Below are 13404 nucleotides of genomic sequence, written 5' to 3' on the forward strand. Positions count from 1 at the left end.
GGATTAAGCCCAAGGATGCGGAAGCTGGAATACTCCACAACCTGTATTGCTATCCTGAAATTCCTCTCTTACTGTACTGTTAAAAATATGTAAAATCAATAGTCATGTGTTTATAATTGCTTCTATCCACAGAGATACTCCTTTGCTCTTACAGAGCACTTAATGCTCACCACACCCCCATAAGGTAGTTATGTATTATTAGTCCTACTTTTAGTGTACCAATGACTAAAGGAGGTTAAAAAGGTTGTGTCTGATTTTTCAGAGAGCTGAGCACTTCACAGTTTCTGTTGACTTCAATAGAACATGTGGGGGCTTAGCATTTCTGCAAATCAGGCTCTAAATGACTTACCAAGGGCAGAGAGAGAATCCTGGGTTTAAGATTCAGACAGTCCCGTGATGCTAAGAACCCCTCAACACGAACTGGTAAAGGGTTCACTGTGTTGTAGTAGTAACTCCTGACAGGCCTGACAAACTCACCACACCCAACACATTGCTTTCATAGTGTTTATACACAGCGGGGCAAGTGAGGTATCTAATAAAAGCTGATAGCGTACTGATTCTCATCATTGTTACGAGATGTACGTACTTAAGAATACTTGTGTACGTGTATACTACTTGTGTATGTGTATACTAAAAAAGTTTTAAAATCTGTATCCAAGGGAGGTTAGACAAAGGATTTTAATTCACCTATCTGTTGGCAATGTCAATTAAGAACCGTAGGTCAGCACAATGAAAGCTCCAAGTAATCAGGGGGATAAAACATGAGAAAATAAACTCGGGGGGGGCACTCATCCTCACTCTGGAGACAAAACAATGCACTTTGGGGAGTATAAAAAGAAGGTGAAAGGGCACCATTTTATCTTTTACTGAGGAAGCAAAAAAGGGCGCTTTTAGCATTCAGGAAAGTGGGATCCCTACCATGTTGAATGGAAATCCTTTAGATGAGGGAAGAGGCTTTGGACAAAAGTTTTCAGCCTGTTAAAGTTAAGTTTAGAGGCTAAGAAGCTTTATGCTTTTTGTGTTTTTTATATATTAACCATTTCTGGTTCCATAATTATCCTTATTCGTATTTTTTTGTTGTTGTCATTGTAAATATATCTCAGTGCTGTGATGTTATCTTGGAGCGCATCCTCAGTTGAGCTAAACAATTGGGTATGTGTGCACTGTTCCTTTGTCCACCGAATGCATCCGATGAAGTGAGCTGTAGCTCACAAAAGCTTATGCTCAAATAAATTTGTTAGTCTCTAAGGTGCCACAAGTACTCCTTTTCTTTTTTGCGAATACAGACTAACACGGCTGCTACTCTGAAAACTGTTCCTTTGGTGACAGTGTACCTGGTAATTTCTGAGTGTTCAGTCGTGAAGGGCTGGACATTGCCAGGTATGTGCTCTGGGGACGTGGGGATTGGTGTGTACCTATCACTAGCCTGCATGGAGAGGGTGAACTCTGCACATACCTGGGATCATACATGCTGGTATGGCCAGAGGCTGTTGGTTTAAGGGAGCTGAGCTACAGCAGGTGGAGACAAGATTGATTCATGCTAGGTTCAGGTGGTGGTGAGGTGTTCCGCAGTCCGGGGGGGGGCATCATAGTTCCTCGTATCTGGATCCCTGCTCAGACCAACAGACACCCCTAATTTTATTACTAGACCATAGTTTTATTTTAGAATAATATATTTAACAACACTTCCTAATCTTGCATTTTCTAAATTATACTTCAACTGCAGTGCAGTTTGTAATGAAAATCAGCTGGCATTTTATTATAACTTATGGTATAACTAAAACTTTATGGTAACTTCATGAGTGAATGATAGTAAGTTTAAGTGACAAAGCAGGAATGGAATTTTCCCCTTCATTAGGAAAGTGATTGTTCCTGAGTTTAAAAGGACCCTGGAGAAATTTAACCTGCTTCCCCCAAAACTGTATTTTAACATTTCATTTCAAAAAATCCTCACTTCAGTGCTTTTTGTCTAGCAGAATGTATCTCAAAATATTTCTTATTCCAATGCTTTTGATAAACCAGTTCTGACCTTCTGACTGCTTGTATTTCTGGCTTGAGGTATATTCTTTTGTAGTTACTTGGCCACCATGTTTCTCTATCAACTCAAATGGATATTTAAATATTAGATGTACACTGTATATATTATTATAGGACCAGTTCTGAATGACTCCTTTTGTTTGCTTTTTGATTTACCATTGCTAACTTTTCAACTAGTGCCATGGATGGAAAAATCAGTCTAACTGGGGAGCAGAACAGATATACATTAAAGTAGGAAAGACAACTGCAGAACAAACTTGCGAATGAACTCCCCAACCTCACTATTCCTAGTGTATATATTGTCTGAGACCATCCCCCTGAAAATACACAGGACTTGACTTCAGTGGAACTACTTGCATAAGAAAAGGGAAGCACATGCATTACAGTGCTTGAAGATTGAGGCCAACGGGAGTAAATCTAGATATTTCCATTAGTGTTTGCAGGCTTAGGGCTGTAGTTTTATAAACTCCTGGGAGGTGTTTCTATCTCATTGTAAAGCATCTCATGCAGTAATTGCAATATAAAAATAACTGGTTTTTTCCACCCTCCCATTTTAAAAAATAAATATTTCTTGAATCTTCTATTTCATTCAGTTTATTCTGTTCTTAATTAAAAAATGGTGAAGCTTTTGTGTCCATTTAAAAATGAAGGATCTGAGCTCTGGTTGATGCTGAGCATTTTTTATACATTACCAAATATTTGGGTCTGCTTTAGTTGTCAGACAAACCTCTCACTCTGTGCGCTCATTGTTAATCCATCCTGGAAAGCATTTTCTTTTTTTTTTTTTTTTTTTTTGCAGTGGCTTTTCTTTCTTTAAAGATATTGTTTAAAATATGCTGTTTGAAATGAAATTGCATTGTAAATGCTACAGGATGCTCAAAAACTTCATAGCCTTGACATCTGAAGTCTTCCAGAACAAGTTAAGTGGGCTCTGTATTTGAAGTGGCAATACAATGCTAAGATGTAGCAGAAGGGAAATGAATCGCATTAATTCTAACAGACTTCAAGAAACTTATTGCAGCTCTGCAAGTTCTTTACAGCTTTGGTTCAGAGGTCCTTGTATAAAGAAGTGTTGAAATCAAGGACAAAGATACAGACAAAGACTGCCGGAATATGGAGGGTTTACGGCCAATACTTGTATGAAAGCTTCATTTCTTCATTCTGATGACTTTCAGAATTTAAAAAAACCTTCAACAGTTCTGAACACAAAGGCTGAACAAGCGGTGCTGTCTTTGGCCTCTGAGACTAAATGGATTCTTCATTGATAATTACATATAGCGATGGACTATTGTGATACATGCTACAATCTTATCCCTAAGGTTAAATTTTATTTAAACTGGATTTTGGTAGGCTACGGAATCACAAGTTACCAGTCTAAATTCAGAACCTAAAGTTAGTTTAAAAATAACAATTAGACATTTAAAAAATGAAGAATTTTTTAAACCACTGTTCAGAATCCCAGCCGTAGGGTGAAGAAGGGATGGTAAAGGAACGTCCATCAGTAGGGATTATAGTTTTATATTTTAGCTCTAGTGATAGAGACAAACCAGTGGAACTTGGAAATCTTCCAACCACTTCTCTGACCCTAACATTACCAAGATCCACTGGTTTCCCTGGACCCTTGCAGCTAAAACTTTTCTTCAGGCACACACCTCTCCTATCTTAGTTGCTGCAAATCTCTCTTCTCTGGCCTCATTGAAACTCATGTTGCCGTCTTCTAGTTTATTAAAAGAAGTTGCTAATTATCTTATTAACCTATCAGTCCAACCCCTCTCTTTGAAGTCCTCCCTGGGCTCCCCTCTCTTCTCCAAGGCGTCAAGTTCAAGCCTCTTAACCTTGAAGATCTGTGTACCTCTGTCTTTCCCAGTTTATCAGCTCTTAGCTTTTTTTTCACATTGCCCTCATCCACTTTGCTTACCTTTAAGCCTCTCTTATTGGCTCCTCACATAAGGACTCCATGCCTTCTTCCATTTCACCCGTGTACATGGAACTCCGTTCTGCACAGCCTATCATGCTGACCAGTATTCTCTTATTGTTTCCTTATACTCCTCCATCTGGGTGTGTCTGTCTATACCTCTGTTTCCTGTCCTATGCTTAGATTCTGAGTTCTTAGGGTAGGGATTGTCTGTTTTGTATTTGCACAGTACCTAGCACAATAGGGTCATGGTCCATGACCAGGGCTTTTAGGCACTATGGTAATACAAATAATTAATGATGATAATATATAAATTCCAATTTCCTTTTAAAAGAAGTGATTCCAGATGGGCAGCGCTGGAGAGTTAGGCCAAGATTTTCAGAAGTGACCAATGATTTTGGGTGCTTTGGTTTCTGGACATCTGTACCTGAGGCACCTCAAAGGGAGCCTGACTTTCAGAAAGTGCTGAGCATCTGCCCTATGAAAATCAGACCCTTTGAGTTGCCTTCAACTGAGCATCCAAAATCACTCGTTACTCTGGATTTTCTTGGCTTGAAATCTTCTGCCTCACCTCGATCTGCAGGGACATCCTCTAACAGTACCTTGTAGGTAAGTCTCTCTTTGCCCATTCAAGATACTTGTTTTTCTGCAAGAACTGCCACTGAGGGTTTCAGCTGAGGATTCCTGTCTACGAAGAGTTGTATTGAGATTTTACAATTATTTTGTGACGTGGATGGTGCCAAAAACTTCTAACCGGTCAGGAGGCTGTGCCTGAGAAGCAGGTTCCAGGGTGGGTAGCGAACCCAGAACCTGAATTACTAAGGAAGTATTCGCAAAAAGAAAAGGAGTACTTGTGGCACCTTAGGGACTAACAAATTTATTTGAGCATAAGCTTTCGTGAGCTACAGCTCACTTCATCGGAAATATTTTCTTTCTTTAAACAGTACCGAGATGTGCTGAGGAACTAACATCGATCAGCAGCCTCATGTACAACTGTGGGGTGCATTCATATTTTTTTTTTCAGAGCTGCAAAAACACCTCCATAGACATTGGCCTCTGAAACAGCACTGCAGAAAGGAACCATCTGTTTCTGCATTTGAAAAAAAGGGATTTTGACCCTAAGCACATTGATCAATGTTTCAATGCAAACTGCATCATTTAATGTACTGTCATCCATGTCCCTAGACACTCACAGGCATTCATTTTTTTTTCTAAGCCAATATTGGCTGAAGCACTGAAAGTTAATTCTTCACTGTAGTTATTACTCTGGTTACTTATAAACAACATTGATTTTATATTTTGATGTAGAGAGTTGTTGGCTTTCTCCTTTAGAGAGTTCTGAAAACAACCCACTCAGCATTTGTAAACATGGGATGGCTGGTGTTTAGCTCCTCTGTGCATTGGCACAAAATGCAGTGCATTATATTTTGCTACTTTCCCTTTTTCCAATCCCCCCGTCCATATAGTATTTATAAAGGAGAGCCATATTTGTTGGCCATTTTAATACCCAGATAGATTTCACAATACTTGTAGTGAGTGTTTTTTCCCCAAACTTCCTCATGTTGTTGCCAAAGGATTTATGACCTCTTAAAAGTCTATAAGCTCTTGTCTTCATTACAAGTGTTTACTGTCCAGAGTTTGTTGCTGAGAGAGGAGCAATTCCTGGCAGAGGCATTGTGAACTTTACTACTTATTGCAAAACTGCTAAATGTTTTTGGTGATTACTAGTTGTTGTTGGGACGCTTTATGGCCCTTGTACAACGGCAATTGCTATCTGCTGGGATCTAATGTACCTGATAATGGTGGACAGGGAAAGCTCTTCATTTATGTGACCTGTAATGTTGCTTGCTGGGTTTCATCAGTCGTTTCCCTCTTAATTGCTGTTACCTAGCAGCTCTGTGCTTTTGGTGAACCAGGGCACAGTATCCAGCCTGTCTGACTCATGAAAAACCTCCCCCCCCCCCGTACTCCCCCAGCTTCTTTTTGAACCAAATCTGCATCAGAAGAAAGACTTACAAAAAGCAATGAAAAGGCAGTGGGAGACTCACCTGAACCTCTGGGATAAGGATGACAGGATTAAGGAAACTCCCCTAGCCTCATTTGTATCGAAGATGGGACAAGGAGGCATCTCCATTAACATACGGAATAGAGAACAGAGATTCCAAGGCAAGAACCGCACTGAACTCTGGGACCAGAAAAGCAGGGAAGCACTGCATGATGGGGGACTCTGCTCCAGATGCTAATGAACCCACGCCTGCACGCACCCAACTTAGTAGTTATCAGACCAATTCTAGTAATAAATCCTCTATTGGTGAAGCTCCCTAAATGCATTGTAAGCTCTCTCCAAGGAACACCACCGAAAGCAGGAATAATCAGTTCCCATGGCCTAGCCTGAACAAAACAACTTTGGTATACTCCCTTGTTTACACACAAACAAATCTAGCATTTTCCCTTGAATCGTTTTCTCTCCAAAAACTCCTACCCATGCTCAAGTAACTGTTCTGATGCCTGGATCCAAAATCTGCATCAGTTCCATTGGGACTTCATCTTCTCCTGCCTGATCATGCTGGGGGCTCTGCCTGCCTCCAGCACTCCGGACCTTCAGCTACCACCACCACCTGGGACCACCGATCGATTCCAGTTTCATGGAGTGGTGAGAACCCAGCATGCTCGCGCTCGCTCGCTCTCTCTCTCTCTGTATAGCCTTCTGACCCTGACTTGTGTAATCAGTTATAGTTTTGTAAACCTGACTTTTATAATCAAATTTAAGTCAGATTTAATATTATAACTGTTTTGTTTGTTTGGCTCTCCTAAGGTTATTACCTGGCAATAAATAAATTTCATTATTAAGCTGGTTGCTTCTCTCTTTCTCTCCCTTCCTCCTCCCGCGTGTTGCTTAGTTTCCTCATTCACTCTGCAGGAACACTCCTTGTACTTAAGCTAAAAGATCCCTGCAGCGCCCAAAAGTCCTGTGGGGTTTGCTCATCAAGTTGGTTACTACCAGAACAATTGTAACGTGAAAGTGGGGATAGGGATGTGCTGAACTTGGGACATACGAGGGTGGCAGCTTGGAAGTGCTGCTCGACCTGGCGTGCTCTATTCTGGTGCGGTGCCCATGGCATATGAGGGTGACAGCTTGGAGGTGCTGCTTGACCCAGCCTGCTGAGTTCAGACACATATAAGGGGTCTGCTTGGGCATTCTGATTAACCCCGTCCTCTCAGACGCACTCTGTTAACGTGTCTGTGTGTTCGTCTGATCTTGGGGCAGGAAGAAGCCAGCCCTGGGGAACCTAGGTCCTGCAGGATAGTTCCACTGGGAGGGAACTTGAAGAAGGGAGAAGTAGAGCTCCATATGAGAACACAAGTGACACAAGCAGTACATTGATAGTAGTACAGAATACCCCTCCACCCCCAGAAGAGTAACCCTAATAAATGAGCATACCCCAAAGTAATGGGTAAAGCTGGTAACATCGCTTAAATGGTTTCATGTACCAGCCAGGGGATTTACAGTTTCATGAAGAGAGAGAGACAGTATCTGAAGATCAGAGAGTCAGAAAAGCATCCTGCCCCCAGTGCCACATTCACATCTCCCAGTTGTTCCCAGCTCAGATATCTGCAGTTAGCTGGGAGCTGGCAAAGCATTCTAGGGATACAAGTGTGAATGAAAGCACAGAGCATTCCACTTTCTTTCGGAACTCCCTGTATCCATATGGATGGAGCTTGTTGAAAAATGAAAATTTTTCAACCAATCTTTTAAACTGGAGCATGGTTTCCAGTCATGGATTTGCAGGTATGGGGCTATGGCCCGAACTTTGGAACTGTCCTTAAGAGGAGGCCCTGCAGTGTGCCAGACCACCTAGGGCTCTCACTTCCTCCAGGGAAAGCTTAAACGGGGACTCTAGGTCTGCAGCACTCCTGCTTCACCATGAGGTCTATTCAGCAAGTCCAACTGAGACAGACCCTGGATGGAGATTTGTACGCTCTAGGGATTAATGCACCTCGCAAAGCCTTTGCAGTGACACTCATACAGCACTTTGGGGTTATTAGTCAGCTGGAACACAGCATAGGAAGTCCTTTGGTTAGTATGAGAAAAGAAAGTTAAAGCATAGTCCAATCTGGTTAGCCCAGCCAAGCTGTAGTGAGCCCCTTTGTTCAAGTATAGTCTTTGGTGAGAGAGCTAGGTTGCACTTCACCTTGTAAGCGACTGGTCCTTTAGGACTGGGAGTAACCTGAATAGTATTGTGATTTTTGGTGTATGGAGCCATCTGTCATAAAGGCAAGCTTGCCTAAGTGGCAAGATAGACCAGAGCAGGACTTAAATTCTCATAGAGGATTTCCTGGAGCCCACCACACACACACACATCCCATTCTCCATGAGAGATGTTGGGGCTTGGAGCTTCAGCCCTGCATGGGAGGAAAGGTGCTGGGGCTCAGGGCTTTAGCCCTACGCGGCCAAAATATTTAGCAGAGCTCCACTCTGGACAGCGCCAGCTGAATTTAAGCCCTGGACTGGAGTAGAAGGGAACTGTCTGTGACTCCATGTTAAGGCTATTACAATGCTTGAGGAGTTCACACTTAATACTTGGTTGGTGAAATTTAATTATAGAACATAGAACCCCAGTTTGGGGTTTGTGCCCTGGTTTGTAACACTCTTCCCTGAACTGCTCATGAGCTGCTCCAGCGAGCTTGCCAGTCGTTAGCTACTGGGAAGCAAGGCTAGATTAGTACCTGCGTCTGCAGCAAGTACCTCCCACCTACCAGGTGTAGCACTGTATGAATAATTGATTTTTTTTTGGTTCATTGGCTAAACTGAAAAATAAAAGTCATTTTGGATCAAGCTAAAATCAATATTTTTTGGTTTTCTTTGTGAAACACACAAAAAGGGGGGGCATTTGTTTTGGGTCAAACTAAATGTTCCATTTGATCTGAAACAAAATTATTCATTTTAATGTAGGGCATTTAACTACTTTTTTTGTTAAGACGCAAAGGAAATTTGGAAATGCCATTCACAAAGGAGGAGGAGGTGGTGGTGGTAGTGGTACTTGCCTGATGGATAGCAGGGATTTAAATTTGGGTCTCCCGCATTGCAAGTGAGTGACCTTAACCACTGGCCTATTGGGTATTCTGGGGTGGGTGTGGCTGTCTCCTGTTGAAGCTACTCCACTTCATATGGATAATTAAATATTCATTGGTCCAGAGATGGAGAAAGAGTGAGCATCTCTGTAGCCTGGGGGTTAGAGCACTCACTGAGAAGAGGTTTCAGTCCATGCACCGCCGACTCTGCTGGTACTGCATAAGCGCCATAAGAAGACTGATAAGGGGCGCTCACTGGGTAGAAAAGCTACGGGACCATCTGGGGATGCACAGGAGCACCCCAAACCGGAATCGGTGCCAAAACAACACGAGCCCGAGCCGTTGACTTCGGCTTGCTGGAAGGAACTGTTGAGTCCGGTACGCAGTGACTCGCCGCAAGGGCAGTGCCAGGTGGAGGAGTTTGAGCCATCCTCCATCCCAGACAGTTTTGAAGCCGCCAGAGACTTAATTGAAATGATGGCTTCACAGCCCCTTGCTCTGAGGGACAAACCTCCAGTACCACTACTTCCAGTACTGTCTAGAGGTAAGCCAGCCATAATGCGGTGCTCACAGTCCCCAGCTTGGCACCATCCGCTGCACCGGCGAGGTGCTCCTACTCTCCAGCTCCGAGGGTGAACTGGCACTGATTCCCGGCGCTGGCACCGAATACTTGCTGATCTATGACACTCCCAGCACCGGTCTCCTTAGATTTGCAGTGGGGGCCTAAAAGGACCTGGTACACCCCATCACAAGCATTTAGTGCACTGGATGAGGTCTACAACATGTATTGATAGGCATACGTAGGACCCATGGATCTTGAGAGGTGTGTTGTGGGGAGTGTTGGTCATTGCAGTGGTGGAAATATGTCTGAAGTTTTTGCGTCTGTTCTGGCAGGGTCTGGTGCTGCTTTGAGTTGGTGTGGCCTGGTCTGAGGGGAGCAGGCTTCTGATGTCAAGCTTAAAGAGGTTGGGTTGTTTGAAGGCCAGAAGAGGCAGGTTGGGAAAGATTTCCTCCAGGGTATGGTCCTTTCCTTGTGAGTTATCAACAGGGACGCTCCTTGCTGCTTTGGCACAGAGAGGTTCTGAGTGGGGAGGCAGTTTTTAAGGTACAGTATATGGGGAGTGTGCAGTTCTTCGAGCAATTGCAGGGATGCCCTTTAGAAAAGGGTCAAGCATGGGGGGAAGTCTCATGGTAAGAGTAGTATTTGTCCTCAGTGTTCCCAGGATTCCAGATGGGGTACACACATGGATGAGATGTACATTGTATGAGGAATGCTGCAGCCCTCCAGGTCTCTATGGCAGCTGCTAAAATGGCTTGAAAAAGGAACCACCTTTATAAAGGAAAACTTAAAACTTGATGCTATTGGGTGATGAGCGCTCCCAGCATGTCTTGTGGGCTCAAGTACAGAAGAGAAGTTTATAGCAGCTGGTTGGTGGGAAGAAACATTAAAAAGAACATTTAAAATAAAGTGTGGATGGAGCGGAATGTAAGTTGCCCAGTGGCCATACCACGAGCTTCCTAGCAAAACTAACTGTTCAGAGAGAGCAACTTCACAGCAAGTAGAGGAGTAGAGTATTAATAATCCCTTCAGAAACCAGCTGAAGGCAAAGGCTGGCCAGGCTGGAAACTTCTGCCCAATGCAAGAGAACAAAGAAGCCTGAAACAGGAGGATCAGACATGACTAAACAAAGAGAAACAAGGGGTTTATAGTTTGCCTGATAAGCTGGGCACTGCTGTTCTCAAGACCTTTGCAAAGGTTTTTGTTTGAGGATTAAAATACAGTATATAAAATATTCAATAGCCCCTTATTAATTTTTGATTATAATCATTCACTGGACTCCAGATGCTAGGAAAAGACTCCATCCTGGTATTGGTAGGCATGATGTTCACCATGGTGAACGGGTGGCAGGTATTGAAGGCCAGGGGAGGCTAAATCTCCTCTAACCCATGTTGTGGCCCTGCCCATGCTCCACCCTGAAGTCCCATCCTCAGTCCCCCTCTTCCCTGAAGCTCGGGCCATGGGTGGCTTGGGCCAGGGCTTCTCTGGCCACGGGGGACTCTGGGCTCTGGTTGCCGGGGGAAAGGGGGACTAGGGGCTCCAACAGGTGGGGACGGGGCCTTGGGCGGAAGGTGCAGGGCAAGGGGGTTAGCATCTCCGAAGGGGGGGTTCACCCGCCGCCCATGAGGTTCACCTCTGAAGCATGGGCTGGCACCAGCAGTGGCTATGGGTTGTGTGAATGCAGCCTTTCCAGGTCTGTGAGACAATAGCTGTTGTCAGTGTATTTTATTTTCTCCTTTATAATGACTGATGAGAGTCCTATAGGTTTCCTGTTGTCGTGCTACCTGGATTTTGAAGAGGGAGGCTTATGGTTGGTTCTCCCTGGAGAAATAAATTAACAGCATTTGACATTTTAAATTTTCCTCCAGGGAAAATTTCAGAATTAACACCCTACTGAGAAGGGTGTGTGTGTGTGTGTGTGTGTGTGTGTGTGTGTGTGTTCTGTTTCTCTTCTCTTCTTTGCCTAATCTTTCCTCCAGGTATCTTAGCTTCTCCCCAGATCTTCTCTGTTCCTGTATAATACAGAGGACCAAAATGAGCAACATTTCAGATATGAATATTCAAATGTTACAGTGAACTGGTGAATTATTCAAAGGCCTGCATAGCAGAAATCACTTGAGTTCTAATGCCCAACCCTGGCACTGGCTTACTGTGCATGCAGCCACAGGGAAATTATTTGAACTCTCTCTGCTTCAATTTTCCTGTTTATAAACTGCTAATAGCAACACTAGGTGATGTTGGGGAGGTTTGTATTTAAGTGTTAAGAATGACATCAGCATATGCTGCGTTAGCACGGTGAACTGGGAACTCTTCAATAAGTTGCGTTAAATATGCATCAATGGCAAAACATTTAGCAAGCATACAGGACATTCCGGGCCTTATTTGTCTCATTTTTTGGAAGTGACAAGGATAAATATGACAAATTATCATGTGAAAGACTGTTTGAGATGAAGAGAAGAGATTAGCATATGCAGTAATATTCTGTCACAAAACGTTAGTATTAAATTATCACCAGCGTTCAGTCCAACATGGCTGCAATTCAAAACATCAGGGGTCCTTATCTCCCATTGCTCATGTAGAAATTATTGCTTATATCATCATCCAGCATAGACCAAATTGAGAACCAGCTGTCATGCTCCTCACTTCATTTGGAGGAATGCTATCGAGGGTGGGATGGCATACTGTTAGCATAGTCTCAGTATTAGGTTTTTTTCACCTTAGATATTTTAAAGCTTTTCTTAAAAAAAAAAAAAAAAAAAACAAACAGTGCCAGGGCTTCAGCGCTCGTGAACAATAACAAACCAGTGTGCATATGGGATGGAGAGGAAAGTTAGTTGGGAAATATTAAATTTTCAAGCTTCCAAGGGGTGTTTATAAGCAGCATGAGTTGAATGATTTTTCTATTACTGATGTTTCCTTTTATTAACATTGCACCTTCCACATGATGAAGTCCTTGTACTCAGAAGGTAAGTCTTGGATCCAATTTACTAATGAATAACATTTGGACACGCAGGGGATTAGACCTGAAACTTGGATTTTAGTTTTTAAATGTGTGGACAAATCTGAATGTTTAACCCAATTGTTTCCGTGAAATATTTTTAAAATGCCAGTGAAAACCAATGTTTTGTGCAGATGTAAGTAGTCTGCTGAGCATTAGTCTCAAGCAAGATATTGCAGCATTTGTGCTAGTGCATGAGCGCCAGTGGGCGAAACTGACTATAGGAAAAAGCTGAAATTGCTTAGGAGGTTTCCTTGACTGTGCTGAGTGAAGTGCAGGATAAAGAGTGAAAGGTAAATTGGAAGTTTAAAGTACTTTTAAGTAACACAAATTTTAAAACGTGTTTTTAAGCTGATAGTGTCCCCTTTAGGGAGCATGGTTTAGGACTCTGGAGATTTGAGTTCTGTTCCTAACTCTGCCACAAACTTCTTTTGTCACCCAAGGCCTAATCCAAAGCCGATTCATATCAATGGGAACCTTTCCGTTGATGTCAGTGTGGTTTGGATCAAACCTTTAATTCTCCCGTGACTCGGTTACCTGTCTGTAAAATGGGGATAATATTTCCCTGCCTCACAAGTTTTTAAAGTTAAGCCTGTGCTTAAGTGGTTTCCTGAATTGGGACCCAAGTGACCGGGCTGAGGACTCGTAGACCGTCATTGGTGTGGCCAAGAATAGAATCTTAAGAGTTGTGACTCTCCGGTCTCTCTAGCTGCTAGAATCCACAGCCTTTCAGCATCCTCTTGACTAACTACAGTGTTTGTGTGTGGTTCTCCCCCAGCCCTCCCCACTTCCTCAATAGAAATGTAACTTTCCCCTTTATGT

The sequence above is a fragment of the Dermochelys coriacea genome, chromosome 1 (genome assembly GCF_009764565.3).
Source record: "Dermochelys coriacea isolate rDerCor1 chromosome 1, rDerCor1.pri.v4, whole genome shotgun sequence".
NCBI lineage: Eukaryota > Metazoa > Chordata > Testudines > Dermochelyidae > Dermochelys > Dermochelys coriacea.